The sequence below is a fragment of the Mycena indigotica genome, assembly GCF_014461135.1.
Source record: "Mycena indigotica strain 171206Taipei chromosome Unknown Mind.scaff0004, whole genome shotgun sequence".
Lineage (NCBI taxonomy): Eukaryota > Fungi > Basidiomycota > Agaricomycetes > Agaricales > Mycenaceae > Mycena > Mycena indigotica.
The window spans coordinates 620,960-634,798 of NW_023503003.1; positions in this window are offsets into that span (position 1 = coordinate 620,960).

The following is a 13,839-nucleotide window of genomic DNA, read 5'->3' on the forward strand; positions in this document are numbered from 1 at the left end:
CCGTCACCCATCTTGGCAAGCAAGACCTCATCCTGGGGTATTCCTGGTTGCGGAAACATAACCCAGAGATCAATTGGGAAACCAAGGAGGTCAAGATGACACGGTGCCCCCGCAATTGCTCGACCTGCCGTGAGGAAGAGCGGGTCGAACGGACCGAGTTGCGGCGACTCCGGTCGCTTCAGAAGCGTCTCCGCTCCGGCCCGTTCCCCTCGGTCTGCGCCATGGACCTTTCTGGGTCTGATGACGGAGACGACTCCGTCTCCGGTGACGACTCCGGCCTGCCTGATCTGACGCCGGACTCCGACGACGACGATGACGATGGTCAGCTTGAAGATGGTGACCGCATCTTCTACACCTCGTTCCGCCCCTCGGAGGAGATACGCGCTGGCAGTACTGTCTCGCAACGCCTGGCCGAAGCCTTCGCCAGGAACTCCGCCCCTCCGCCCTCCGAGATCCCGGACTGGGCTAAGGAGTTCCAGGACGTCTTCAACAAGGAGTCCTTCGACACGCTACCGGAGCGGAGAGCCTGGGACCACGCCATTGAACTCGTCCCCGACGCTAAGCCCACCAACTGCAAGGTGTACCCCATCTCGCCCCTCGAGCAACGCGAGCTCGACGCGTTCATCGAAGAAGGGCTTTCGACGGGCCGGATTCGCCCCTCCAAGTCTCCGATGGCGTCTCCGGTCTTCTTCGTCAAGAAGAAGGACGGCGGACTCCGCTTCGTCCAGGACTACCGTGCTCTCAATGCGATGACTGTCAAAAACCGGTACCCCCTTCCGCTGATCAACGACCTCATCAACCGGCTCAAAGGCGCTCGTTACTTCACCAAACTCGGACGTCCGTTGGGGCTTCAACAACGTCCGGATCAGGGAAGGTGACGAGTGGAAAGCGGCTTTCCGGACTAACTGAGGCCTGTTCGAGCCCTTGGTGATGTATTTCGGCCTGACAAACTCTCCCGCGACGTTCCAAACGATGATGAATGACATTTTTCAGGACCTCATCCTCTCCGGAGACGTCATGATCTACCTTGACGACATCTTGATCGCCCATTCCGACCTCCGGAAACACCGGCAGATCGTTCAGGAGGTCTTGCGGCGACTCCGGAGCACAAGTTGTACCTCCGAGCGGAGAAGTGCGACTTTGAAAAATCGTCAATCGAGTACCTCGGAGTCATCATCTCCCACAACCACGTCGAAATGGACCCCGTCAAGGTCGCAGGCGTCTCCGCTTGGCCGACTCCGGAAAACAAGAAGGACATTCAGCAGTTCCTCGGGTTCGCTAACTTCTACCGCAGGTTCATTCGGGACTTCTCAACCCTTGCGCGCCCTCTTTTCGTGCTCACCAAGAAGGACCAGCAATGGACTTGGGGCGACGGAGGCCTCCGCGTTCCAAGCGATCAAGGACGCGGTCACCTCGGAACCGGTCCTGGCGATTCCGGACGACGCACGGCCTTTCCGACTTGAGGCGGACAGCTCTGATTATGCGACGGGGGCGGTTCTTTCACAATCCGCCCCGGACGGGAAGTGGCACCCTGTAGCATTCTATTCCAAAAGCTTAAATGATGTCCAGCGCAACTACGAAATCCACGACAAGGAGATGCTCGCGATCATCCGCGCACTCGAGGAATATAGACACTTCCTCGAGGGCGCCCGCACCCTGTCGAGATTTGGACTGACCATAAGAATTTGGAGTACTTCAGGAAGACGCAACACCTCAACCGGAGACAGGCCCGGTGGTCTCTGTACCTCTCCCGGTTCGACTTCACGCTGCACCACAAACCTGGCCGCGATATGGGTCGGCCTGACGCCCTCTCCCGGAGACCCGACCACGGAGTCGATTCCGACAACTCCGACGTCGTCCTTCTGCGGCCTGAACTCTTCCACGTCCCGCGCACTCGAGGGCGTTTCCGTTTCGGTCCCGGCTCTGAACTCCTCCGTGACATCCGTGATGCCCTCTCCGGTGAGCCTGACCTGGAGGAGCCCGTCGCACTAGCGGCCCGGCAACTTCTTAAGGTTCAAGGTCAAGCTCGAGGCCCCCGCTCCTCACGTTCTGACGAGTGGGCCGTCTCCGGCGGTCTTCTCCATTTCCGAGGAAAGATCGTCGTACCAAAAGACAAGGACCTCCGGAGACGCATCATCGAGCTCTGCCATGACACCCGAGTCGCCGGACACGCAGGTCGTTTCAAGACCCTGGAGTTGGTCTCCCGGAACTACTGGTGGCCTCAGATGTCTCGCCATATCGGCCGGTATGTTGCGACCTGTGACTTGTGCTGTCGCACCAAGGCACTCCGGAGACTGCCCCACGGAGAACTGCACCCCACGGAAACGCCTCCGGAACGCTGGCATACCGTCTCCGTCGACTTCATCGTAGAGCTTCCCGAAGCCCATGGGTACGACGATCATGGTCGTCGTTGACACCCTCGGAAAGCGCGCCCACTTCTCAGAGTGTCATACGACGGTCGATGCAGTAGGGGCAGCCCGCCTCTACTACCGGAATGTCTGGCGGCACCATGGGACTCCGGAGAAGTACGTCTCCGACCGCGGCTCGCAGTTCATCGCGGACTTCACCCGAGAACTTTGGCGTCTAATCGGCATCAAGCCCGCCACGTCCACCGCGTACCACCCGCAGACAGACGGTCAGACAGAGCGCGTCAACCAGGAGCTGGAGCAGTACTTGCGGATCTTCACCAACTACCAGCAGGACGACTGGGATGAGCTGATTCCGGCCGCGGAGTTCGCCTACAACAACCACGTTCACTCCTCCACGCAGCAGGTCCCCTTCATGACGGACACGGGACGGCTCCCGCGCATGGGCTTCGAACCCGGAGTCCGTTCCGCCATGGAGTCAGTGAACGAGTTCCGCGACCGGATCGCCACTGGTGTTGCTGAAGCCAAGGCCGCGCTCACTAAGGCCAAAGAGGAGTACAAGCGCTACTACGACCGGAGACGGACTCCGTCTCCGGAGTTTAAGGTTGGCGACCGTGTTTGGCTGGATGCCTCTGACATCAGGACGACTCGCCCCTCGGAAAAGTTCTCCCATCGCCGCCTTGGGCCGTTCAAGATAGTCGCGGAGATCAGCAAAGGTGCCTACAAGCTCGACCTCCCTCCCGCTACTCGAAGCTCCACCCGGTCTTCCCCGTCGTCAAGCTCGAGCTCGCTCAGGACGACCCCTTCGACGGACGCCCCGGCTACGACCAGCCCCCTCCGGACCTCGAGGACGGAGTCCCGGAGTGGGAAGTAGAGGAAATCCTGGGACGCAAGGGTGAGGTATAAGCGGCTGAACTACTTCGTCAGATGGAAAGGCTACGACGCATCGCACGACCAATGGGTCCGCTTCGACCGCGTCTTCGCCCGGAGAAAATTGCGGAGTTCTATCGTAAGTACCCTGGCAAGCCACGACACATCGCCTCCGCGACCTTCGACTCGATTCCGTTCCGGTCTATGCGTCGGGACGCCGCATTCAAAGGGGGGTGATGTCAGGGGAACCTCCCTTTCGGCCCCTCGGAGACGCCTCCGATCCGGTCCGACTCGGTTCCGTCTCCGGTCCGGCCCTCCATCTCGCCCGCACAATCACCGATCCGTCAACGCCCTCCCGACGGTCGCCCTGGGACCTTGCCTGCGACGCCGCCCAAGCCTTCTGTGCCCGACAGCGGCAGCTACGGACAAGCAGTATATAGTCAGCTACCTAGCAGGCGGACCCTTAGAGTTTCTTCTCTTTGGATCCTCCCCTGCTAGGTCAGCTTCATTTGTATTCGCTTACCAATGTTCACGCTTTGGATCCTCCCCTGCTAGGACCTTGATCTCAGGCCTCCGGGGTTGCCCTTACACTGTTTCGGAGGCAACTTTCAATGCATTCCGGGATGGGCACAAAGAGCGGTATCCAGATGATCCGTTCCCGTCGTTTTGGCAGACAAAGCGGAGGTTGGAGGACGTCACCGGCATCAAAGCAATTGAGACGGATATGTGTCCTGGCAAGAGCTGTATTGCATTCACCGGACCCTTTGCGCATCTCGACAAATGCCCATATTCAGACTGCGGAGCTTCTCGATATGACCCAGTGCAGCTTCGCAAGGGCAAGCGTGTCGCTGCAGCCAAGTTCTGGACCATTCCTATCGGTGCATACATCCAAGGCCTGTGGCGACATCCGGAGACGGCCAAAGAGCTCAAATACCGCCGTGAGAAGTATGGCACGGTTAGCGATGCTGAGTCGACTGAATGGGAGGACATCTTCGATGGGTCAGACTATGCCCAACTGGTCCGCGATGGCATAATCAAGCCAACCGATATGCTCCTGCTCTTCTCTATTGATGGTGCCCAGCTCTACGCACACAAGATGTCTGATTGTTGGATTTATATCTGGGTTATTCTCGACCTCCGACCTGGCTTGCGTTACAAGAAGAAGTTTGTTGTCCCTGGTGGCTTCATTCCAGGACCACATCCACCCCGAAACTCAGACTCGTTCACATTCGTAGGCCTGCACCACCTTGCTGTTCTCCAGCGCGAGGGTCTCCCAATCTGGGACTCGTCAACTGACGAGCTCTTTGTTTGCTATCTCTTCCTGCTGCTGTCCACAGCCGATGGGCCAGGACAGCAACATATGAGTGGCTTTAACGGACATAACGCCAAGATTGCCTGTCGCTTCTTCTGTGGAATGCAAGGGCGACATCGTTTTCAAGGCGCCGCAGTACTTTCCTGTGGCTCTCAGACCCGACAACTCAGCCAACGGTATTGCTGAGCAGCCTGACATCAAACTTGGTGATTTACGGCGATCTCTCTCGTCTGTAGCTTCTATCGAGCAATATAATATGTCGATGCTGCATCTGTTGAAGTCACGCAATCCTACCCAGTACAAGCAGCGTCAAACCGAAGTCGGGTTTGGAAAGCCGAGTATCCTTTCCGGACTTCCTCGCTGCTTACCTCCCACCACGATGCTTTCCCGCAGATCTTATGCACTATATTCTCAACATCGGTGACCTCCTCTCAGGACTGTGGACCGGCAAGCTCGATAAAATTTACCCACCAGATCGTGTCGAGACGTGGCCTTGGCGGGTGCTTTTTGGCGATATTTGGGTCCTTCATGGAGCTGCTGTCGCCGCTTCCCATCACTTTCTTCCTGACGACTATGACCGTCTTCCTCGAGACCCTTCCGAGAAGATCAATTCGGGCTACAAGGCCAAAGAGTGGCAGCACTGGCTATTTGGTTTAGCCCCCGCTCTTCTCTATGGTCTGCTTCCGATGGAATACTGGGTCAACTTTTGCAAACTGGTTCACGTTGTTCGTCTTCTCCACCAACGCAAGATTTCTCGAGCTGAATTGCTTTCTGCATATAAACTCATTCAAGAATTCCAGTATGAGTTTGAAATACTCTACTACCAGAAACGAGTCGAGCGTCTACATTTTGTTCGGCAAAGCATTCATTCACCATTGCATTTTGTGCAGGAGGTTCGTCGAGTCGGAAATCTCATTTTGTATGCCCAGTGGACTCTCGAGCGGACCATTGGCAATCTAGGCGGAGAAATCAAGCAACACAAGCATATTTACGCTAATCTATCTCAACGAGGTGTCTTTCGGGCCCAGATTAATGCACTCAAAGGCATGGATCCTTCATTCGATCGAACTCGTCACAATGAGGTACCGATGGGTGGGAAGGATATCGGGGACGGGTTCCAACTACGTCCAAAAATGGATGCGACTGCACGGGTGCCTGAGACGGCAGAAGAACGCCAAGCGCTATATGCATATTTGCAGCGGGGCTGGCAGATATCTGTAGATGACAAGTCGGAAGTCGTCCGTATCAAACGCTGGGCGCGACTTGCAATGGCTGACGGGCAGGTTGTCCGATCTGCTTATGGGGAGACTGCAGAGAACCGAGTCAGTCGAATTGTTAAGGTCAGCAGTCTCAACATATTGCAGCAGGTTGCTAATCATTTTGCTTAGATTCCCTCAAGTCTGCCTGAGGGCTTCGAGATTGCGGAAGTCCTGTATTTCTTCCGATACAGACTTCCATCCAATGAACACATTCCATTGGCAATGGTCTCAGTTTTTGGCTCTCCCGATCGTCAACTATTGAAAGAGTCATCTGGGAGCCTGTGGGTAGCATATCCTGATTTAGGTGGTGTTCGTGTTGTTCTTGCCAAGTCAATCCAGTCGGTGGTTGCAATGGTGCCATTCCCCGACAACCGTGGTGTTTCTCTAGAAGCTCAGCAAAAATTGAAGGGCACATATTTCCTGTATGAGCGGCTTGGGCTTAGTAGCTTTACAGAGTAATTAATGCATGCTTATATTAGCGCAACGAGAATGCGATGAATCCAATCGCGTGACCAAATAACAACTTAGCGAAACCTTTTATGGGCTCGCTTTCTTCCCTTCTACTACTATGGGCTCTTCCAACCCCCTTCTCATGCACGTATTAAATGCTGCTGGGCTTGGGCCATCCCGTCCATCTTCGGGCCTCTCTATACCTCCCCACCGACCCTCTTTTTCAAGTTTGTCCCGGCGGTCCAACCTGTCCAGCCCCAGCACTGGTTACAGTCAACTCCGTTCCAATTTATCCAGCCCGAGTACTGGCTATAGCCAACTGGACGAGGATGACATGTCGTCACCTAGTCCCACGACTTCCAGCATCTCAATGGACCTATTCGGACCTAGCACCTACTCAGTGTGTGCATATTGTTCTCTCTGAACCTGCTGACCAGCTCTAGAACCATAACAGTGGTTGGGATAACTTCGGAAACAACTTCTGCAGTACAAGGGCTTGGACGCGAAGTCAATTATGTGCAGGGAGAACTCAGGTGTGTTGCTACGCTTTCTACTGGCAGTTTGGTATTCTAACATTCTTATGCAGAGCTCAGCGCGCTGTACTCGAGAGGATATTGCAGGCTGTCCAGAATGCAAACAATGACCCACCCTGGCTTCGTGAAGCTCACGAAGCCTACCAAACACTTCCTACCATTCGCAACGGCAATGATTACCACACAACCTCTCCGCGAAAACTATACCTTAATCCAGTTCTGGACCAAGGCTGAATTCACTGCTGACAGCGACAGCACTGGGAAGCAGACCAAGAAGAAGGCAGGTGGAACCGACAAAAAAAATGATATCAACAACGAAGGCCTGTACTGCGAGCGCCCGGATGGCACAATCATCGGCGGGCTTGAATTTGGCGACATTCGCAAAACACTTGACAACCTTCTGTGGGATGTTCTCGCATGTGGCCGCGCAACTGGGATGCTTGCACATTTGGGTGAATATGTGCGGTGTGCTCTAGTTTATAAACTGGAGCAGTACTACCCATATCTCGGCTTGTGCTGCGAGCATTGGAAGGCCAACGAAGTCATTGCAGGGCGGTATCGACACTGGCGCCCGAATGATCCTAGGGTAAAGTGGTATGGCTTGTCGGCGAAAAAGCGTGCAAACAAAGAGGTGGATGAGGAAATTGAGGACAACGAGGATAGCGAAGTAAACAAACGCCGCCGTCTTCTCGAAGGTAGTTGTTTTGGCTTCTTTTCTACTCTTTTTTATTTACCCTTTTGTTCTAGATGAATCACTTATTCGCATGTCGACCCCGCCAACTCCGCCTGTGGTTACAACACCTCCACCAGCCACACTGCCCGTCAATTCAGGCATCCCGCTTACACCCATTGTCCCTATTCCCCCTGTCGAGCCTGCACCTGTCGAGCCTACGCCTGTCGCGCCACCAATCCAGCTTACACCCATCATCACAACTCTGCCTATCGTCACGACTCCCCCCGCCATTATAACTCCCCCGCTATCCCATTTCCCCCCACCATTACGATTCCCCCCGCCGTTACGACTCCCCCCCCGCCATCATTCTGCCAGTTGACATGTTGCAAGTTTTGTTTCAATTCTCCTCTTGCCGCTCACAGAACCTACAGTGACGAAATCAATGTCCTACCACCTGCAGCCACGGAATCTGTTGCGCCTGTCCCTTCTACCACCAGCAACATGTCTGGTGCACAGCAGCAGCAGACTGTCATTCCACCAATTGCACCGCGTCCCAAGAAAGCCAAGGCACCATCACCACCTTGTGTACCTGACCCGAATGAAACGCATGAAATGCGAGCAATGGTGAATGCAGAAACAACTCCACAAACAACCAAAACACCCAAATCAAGGTCTGTGTGTTCAGGGCTCCATGGAAAGTATATCCATGCTGCAACCCATAAGAGCAAGATGATGATGAACAAGTTGAGGAGGTGAAGGTGATGTGAGTGTGATGGTATCACTGATGACAGTGATGATGTTGATGATGGGAAGTGTGCTGCTGGTGTTGATGGTGTGCAAGGTGGTGTTGGTGGTGGTCTTGTTGATGATGATGATGATGTTGAGTTGGGTGGAGAGGAAGGAGGTGTTGATGTAGGATAGGACAGATATGACATACAGAGCATGCCTCTTGTAGCCAAACATCCCCACAACAACAACCCACTCCAAAATGATCCCAACCCAAAACCAACACCAAAACCCAAAATGGTAGTGGTCACAGTCACAGTCACATCTGGTATGTCGTTGCTGAAAATAGATACATTACCTGGTCCCTTTGTTGTCTTCATCATTGAGGGAAGAACAACTAGCATCAAGAGCATCAGTTGCCACACCATAAATGGCATAAACAACTCCAATATGGGTCGCTCCATCCAAAGAGGGCGACGTTCCATAAAGGGAAGCGCATCTGAGCATAGTTTCCCCATCTTCATGTCTTCACATCAAGCTAGCACTCCAATGTCCTGTAAAACAAATCAATACTCGTTCAACAATCAGAGGTTCGTCGTCGTCGTAGGTGTTCTTGAGGGTAGCAAGTTCAACTTTCCACTATGGGGAGCAATAGAACTGCTATGGGGGGCACGTTGTATTCTGGGGCCTATGCTACAATACAGCGCGAATATATACCTAGGGCCGTCACAGCCTTACATAATCCCTGGCCGCGGCTGCCGGTCACATGTCTTGCTCTGAGACAGTTTCAGACGCTTGTTTCGTCTCATCCCGCTTCAATCTACCCCCTTAATGCATACTGAGACGTCTCAGTCTCTCGCGTTTTGCTTCAGCAAGCGTTTTGAGCTCATACACGTCCCATGTCGTGTTTCGGGGCCTCCGGCCGGCCACGGCCCGGTCCGAACTGTTCCAGAGTGATTTTGGGGGTCAAAAGCACCCGCAAGTGGCGCTTCCAGCTCTTTTCCCCCCACCTACGCGTCCCGGCGCTCGACATCTCCCCCTTTTTGAAATCTGAGTGTCCTCACTCAGCTGATCCCGTGGATCTCCCGGATTAAATTTCGGATCACCGGTGATTTAGCTTGTTCTCGCATCTTGTCTTCCGCCGCATCAACCATCTGGGGTCTTCTTTCGCGCCACTCTCAACAGCCTTCCCATCCTATTGCTTGCCTTCCCGGACCTTTTAATACATCCAAGATCACTTCGCAACCCTCTCAAGTCTTGACGAACGGATGGCTCGGCTGTGACGTGGCATCCCAAAATCGTCAAACCCAAGTCTTCGCCACTGGTTCCATGGCTTCTGGGGCACCCATGCACTGTCTGCACCTCAAATCACTCCCTAGCAATCACTGGCGGGCAAATCAACCCGTCTGCTCGTTTCTGGCAATTGCTCTCGGTGCGTTCGTTGCCTTCGCTTGCCTCGCCGTGTTTTTGAACCATTCTTCACAGATTTCGACTTGGCGCTTTCCGCGCGTTCAAGCGCTCTTCGTTGCTTCATCGTCAGCAGCGGTACAAATGCTCGGGGATCATCCATTGTTTCTTGGTTGCTTTTCCGGCCACTGGACCACTCCTCCCGAAGCCAATTCATCAGCAATGCATCTTCGACATCCAGTAGTGGATTCGCCTCTTTTGGCCCTTGGTGCCTTGACATCTGTGCTCTCAACTGGTCCAAATCGCCGCGTCTTGACCCCTGGGCTCGCTGGGAGTCGTACGTCCTGTGGGGCTGTCCACACGCCTCGTTGAGGTCTTCTCGGACCGAGAGTCCTTGTTTCTGCACTGTCTTGGCCAACACCCCAACACAGTGCTCGAGATCATCGATCCGTTGCACCATTTGGTCCGTCTGGCAGTCGAGGATACTATCGGGCTCTCTTCTTTGTCCTGCCAGCATCTTGAATATATGCAATTGTTCACGCAACTCCTCCACCGCATCCTGAAGCCTTGAGTGGGAGATTCTGAGATATTCCAACCCGGCTGTCGTTTCTGTGCCGACGGCTACTGGTGCGTCCATTTTACCACTCTCCAAACGTCTCACAACGTTCCAAAGCGACTTCAACTCGTCGCGGACACTCCCAAAATTATCTCGCAAGTCTTCGCCGTTGGCCTTCCACATCTCAAACTGCCTCCCGCCGTACATTCCCTGATATGTTGTTGCTAGGTGTGTCATCATTGGATCAGCAAGTTTCGTGCTGTAGCGCTTGGAATCATCCACGAGCGGCACCTGCTGCCTCAGTTCGTCTTCCACATCGCCAAATGCACGATTTCGTCGCCGTTCGGCTTCTTCCAGCCGGCTCAACCGTTCCTGAATATCCTCCACCGCATCTCGCATTCGCGCCTGCGAATCTTCAAGAAATCCGAGGGCTGAGTTAGTCTTCTCGTCTAAGTCTCTTGGCAAAGCGTAGCTGCCACTCTGCAGCTGCTGAATCATTTTCCAGGCCGACTCCTCCACATCCTGCGTATTTCTGAGATACACCTGCAACTCCTCGATCTCCTTGTGGAGGCGGCCAATCTTGTTCTGACGGCCCTCATTCCAAGCAGCACTTGTCGCCGTACGACCTAGTCTGTTCTCCTGCGGGCTCAATCGTCCTTCTCCGGGCTCAACTCTGGTCAGATCCGACCCATTTTGGCTTTTGAAACCCCAATACGCTATCGCTTCATTTCCCTGGCCGTCCTGGCTCCATGTCCGGACCTTCGCGAGACGCTGCGGAAGCTGGCCGCCACCTTCCTCCCAGTTGAACCCAATGTCGGTTTCCGTGCCTGACTGTTGCTCCCGCGGGAGGCTCGTTTGACTGTCGTGTCCATTGACAATAGATGGTCTCGTTCTTGTTGGCACATGGATGGTGCGTCCTGTTCTTTCCTGATCGCGAGCCCCAAATCCTGGCCGACGATTCTGTTTCTCAGAATGCTGCTCGAGCTTTATAGCTTCACTTCTTCGGTCGCCGAATGTGCCCGGATTGGCAACAACTGGGTCTCGCGGTCGCGCTCGGTACACCGGTGGCTTCTCCGTTGTGTCCTTGACCTCAACATTCGCCGTTGGCAACACTGGGCCCGCTCCTTGAGCATCGCGAAACTTGGAACTCGCTCGCCTTTGTCCGTGGTTTGTCGGTACCGCCGGTGCGTACTTGCGATTTTCTCCCAGCTGTGGTTTGAGTGCTGGCCGACTGCTGCTTGCATCTCCTGCGCCGACTTCAACATCCAGGTGGAACCGCCCACGATCTTCGTTCATTCGCTCCGGATCATCAAACTCCGGTAGGGAGATCTCTTCGTTGATGTTGGCAGTATCCTGTAAGTCGACAGTTCCCATCGCTGCTAATCGCTCGGCAACCTGAATCACTTCTTCCAGTGAATGTGGGTCTTCTCGACGCCTGTCTGGTGCTGTGACACGAAGACCGAGTTCTTCTTGGACCAATCGACCAACTCGTAGGTCTATTAATCCCTGACGGACTTGGTTTGCGGATGCTGCAGCCAGCGTACACAGGTACTGTCGACATGCTTCGCGATTCGTCAAAACTGACGGCGCTGTTTGTAGTTTCTTCACTAAAACGTGGAACTGCCGTCCGAAGCGGCGTAGCCGCCCTTCCTCTTTGAGCAACACTCCCGCATATTCCACACATAACTCGGTCAAATCCTCAAGTTTTCCATTTTGCCTCCGTGCTACTTCGGGATAGAGTTCTCGAACCTCCTTTTCGAATGCGTTGTACGAGTAGACCGGTGCGTATGTCTTCAGTTCGCGCCAAAATTCGCGCTTCCTGGTGGGCAGATAGCTAGTCATCAAGACCTTCCGCTCTTGTTGTCCGGCAAGGCTGCCGAGTTCGAAAATCGTTGCCACGTTTTCGAGGAAGTCGGCAAGATCGTCAGTCGAATCCGATCCGAATGTTGGCCGGTGAGCCTCCCAGGGTCTCGGAATGTGGAACAGAGGGGCAGGCTTGGGAGCCGGGGCTGCGGCACCATGCCCTGCATGGCCTGGTTGCTGTCTTGGGCGGGGTATTTGGGAGTGGCCTGACATAAATACAGAGATAGAATTGTCCTGCAACCCATTGGAAAATAATAATTTATCAGAAGCAAGAAGTTCGGAATATTTTTCTGATATTTTAACATATTTTTCTGAGTGTTTTTCTGATTTTTGTGGTTTTTCTAATTTTTGTGGATATTTTTGTGAATATTTTAAGAGAAATTCAGAGAGGGCAGAAACTGAGTGGGAAGGGTGACTGCCAGAGTCTTGAGGTTGAAAAGAGTTGGAGGGGGTGTTTGGGAGAGATTTCAACTTGGGATCATCATGATTGTTCTTGTGGATGAGCCCCTCGCGGTGGGCTCCATATGAAACGCATGAAATGCGAGCAATGGTGAATGCAGAAACAACTCCACAAACAACCAAAACACCCAAATCAAGGTCTGTGTGTTCAGGGCTCCATGGAAAGTATATCCATGCTGCAACCCATAAGAGCAAGATGATGATGAACAAGTTGAGGAGGTGAAGGTGATGTGAGTGTGATGGTATCACTGATGACAGTGATGATGTTGATGATGGGAAGTGTGCTGCTGGTGTTGATGGTGTGCAAGGTGGTGTTGGTGGTGGTCTTGTTGATGATGATGATGATGTTGAGTTGGGTGGAGAGGAAGGAGGTGTTGATGTAGGATAGGACAGATATGACATACAGAGCATGCCTCTTGTAGCCAAACATCCCCACAACAACAACCCACTCCAAAATGATCCCAACCCAAAACCAACACCAAAACCCAAAATGGTAGTGGTCACAGTCACAGTCACATCTGGTATGTCGTTGCTGAAAATAGATACATTACCTGGTCCCTTTGTTGTCTTCATCATTGAGGGAAGAACAACTAGCATCAAGAGCATCAGTTGCCACACCATAAATGGCATAAACAACTCCAATATGGGTCGCTCCATCCAAAGAGGGCGACGTTCCATAAAGGGAAGCGCATCTGAGCATAGTTTCCCCATCTTCATGTCTTCACATCAAGCTAGCACTCCAATGTCCTGTAAAACAAATCAATACTCGTTCAACAATCAGAGGTTCGTCGTCGTCGTAGGTGTTCTTGAGGGTAGCAAGTTCAACTTTCCACTATGGGGAGCAATAGAACTGCTATGGGGGGCACGTTGTATTCTGGGGCCTATGCTACAATACAGCGCGAATATATACCTAGGGCCGTCACAGCCTTACATAATCCCTGGCCGCGGCTGCCGGTCACATGTCTTGCTCTGAGACAGTTTCAGACGCTTGTTTCGTCTCATCCCGCTTCAATCTACCCCCTTAATGCATACTGAGACGTCTCAGTCTCTCGCGTTTTGCTTCAGCAAGCGTTTTGAGCTCATACACGTCCCATGTCGTGTTTCGGGGCCTCCGGCCGGCCACGGCCCGGTCCGAACTGTTCCAGAGTGATTTTGGGGGTCAAAAGCACCCGCAAGTGGCGCTTCCAGCTCTTTTCCCCCCACCTACGCGTCCCGCGCTCGACACGAAGATTATGAGCGCGCGGTAAGTCTTCCAATCTATGGGCTTGTTTGCACTCATCTCAGCAGTTCTGTTCATTCCATCATCTACTGCGCGACTACACCCTGCACGGAAACTGAATATAAGGTGGAATGGAACCGCCTCAA